Source organism: Palaemon carinicauda, chromosome 29 (genome assembly GCF_036898095.1).
Source record: "Palaemon carinicauda isolate YSFRI2023 chromosome 29, ASM3689809v2, whole genome shotgun sequence".
Classification (NCBI taxonomy): Eukaryota; Metazoa; Arthropoda; class Malacostraca; order Decapoda; family Palaemonidae; genus Palaemon; species Palaemon carinicauda.
The window spans coordinates 56,753,537-56,755,753 of record NC_090753.1 but is presented as its reverse complement, the minus strand read 5'-3'; positions in this window follow the sequence as shown (position 1 = coordinate 56,755,753).

Genomic DNA, 2,217 nt, shown 5'->3' with positions numbered 1-2,217 from the left:
GACAATTAATGTAAGAGAGAGAGAGAGAGAGAGAGAGAGAGAGAGAGAGAGAGAGAGAGAGAGAGAGAGAGAGATCACTTGCAAGGCTTTTGGGAGCAACCCACCGGCTAGGGTCACCTGGTACCACCAAGGAAAGCTCATACAGAAGTTGACGATTAATGTGAGAGAGAGAGAGAGAGAGAGAGAGAGAGAGAGAGAGAGAGAGAATGAATAATTAAGGCATCTACTTTCTTTACTCCATTATGATTTAATGTGTGTATTCAGTATGGACATATGAGAGAGAGAGAGAGAGAGAGAGAGAGAGAGAGAGAGAGAGAGAGAGAGAGAGAGAGAGGGAGAGAGAGAGAGAGATGATGATGATGATGATGATGTGGGTAACATTAATGATACCAATAATTTTCTTTTGTCTATCTTCGAAGAATTCTCGTTTACCTAAAAATCATAATTATTTCGTTATAAATCTTCCAAGTAGAATATCATTTCAACTTTAAAAACGACTGACTTATAATTAAAAAACCAATATTTATTTTCACTGGTGGACAGACACAAGTAGAATGAAAGACAAACATAAAAAGTAGTAAAACGCCGGAGAGATGTAATCTGACAGTTAACGTTTATGAGATTATATTCTGTCAAACTTTCAAATATCGCTGAGAGATGTGGCCGGGGCGGATCTCACTCGATGCCAATTTTATGTTACGGTAATCATATTAAGGTGAAGTAGTTTTTTTAAATCGGTTTCAATTCTTAAAATGTAGTGTTTTTTCTTAAAAGATAATATGAAAATATTTTATTTCAACTATTATCAATCTATTTATTAAAATTTAGGTTTTAGTTCTAAAATTGTAGATGTGGCATGTTTTTTGCCCGCCGTTGCCAAATCTGAGTTGAACCTCTGTCTTTCCCTCGAGGAAAAAATAATGTTTCTCTAACCGTTGACGCTTAAATAACTTATATGGGACATTTCTCTCGCATTTCCACCGCCAGGTAACAACCCATAGAACCGAGACGGTGAGCGTGTTGCATTTGCAACCTGGAAGGCACCACCACATGAGACAATTGCTGTGTCGAGCTGAGAATCCCCTCCTGCCTCTGGAGACTCTCGAAGACATCATCACGCTCAACGTGGCTTGTGAGTTGCCTGGGGAAGAGTTTATTCTATGGGGTGGAAGATGCGGGGAAATGAGTTATGCGATGTGGAAGGCGACCCGGGTTGGGAATTGCAAGTTTTTTTAATTATTCTTAATTTAAAGTTTTTTTATTTATGTATTTTTTTATAGTTATGAATATATTTCTTCAAGAATTTCCAAATGGGAGATATATGCTTTTTATGAGTTATTTTTTTACTCATGACCGGGGATGGCCATTGCATTTTTTTTTCTTTAAGTGCTTTTTTTTTTTTTATTCATGGAAATTTTTGTTTTGAGTTATGAGGTGTGGAAAGTCACCAGGTTTGGGAATTACACGCTTCTTTTTTTCTTTATATATATATATTTTTTTTTTTATGAAAAGTTTTATTGTTACCTCCGCCAACGAAGTTGGAAGGAGGTTATGTTTTCGTCCCTGTTTGTGTTAGTTGGCGTGTGTGTTTGTTTGTGAACAGCTTCCTTGCCACAATTTTAATCGTAATGAAACTTTCCGTGATTAACTGTTATGAAAAAAATAAGGAAATTAATAGATTTTGGAAGGTCAAGGTCAAAGGTCAAAGTCACTGTCAAGCAAAATGTCCAGTTCATTTCATAAGCCATATGTTTGAACATCGTTGTCACAAAGACTTAAAACTTGTTTCATATTTGAGTTATGAAAATGCAAGCCAAATAATACATGCCAATGTCAAAGGTCAAGGTCAAGGTCAAGGTCAACACATAAGCTGAGGAGGCGGATGTCTGCGTTCTACTGAGTGACCCTCTGGTTATGAATGTATTTCTACTTGAATTTTTTTTAATTTGTTTTTCATGAGTTTTTTTTTTTATGGCCGGGGTTAGGAATTACATTTCTTTGTATGTTTTGTGTATGTTTTGCTTATGTATTTATATAGATAAGGCTACCGCATTGACATATAAATAAACTGTACTAAAAGTAAAAAAAGAAGAAAACAAGAATATACCCGCCACTAGAAATGACCCTTTTTAGCAGGTGTCTAACGAGCTTGGGGACTCCTCCTACTCAACACCTGAGTCAAGCCCAGGTAGTGGGTAAGGGAGTGTCATTGTTCTC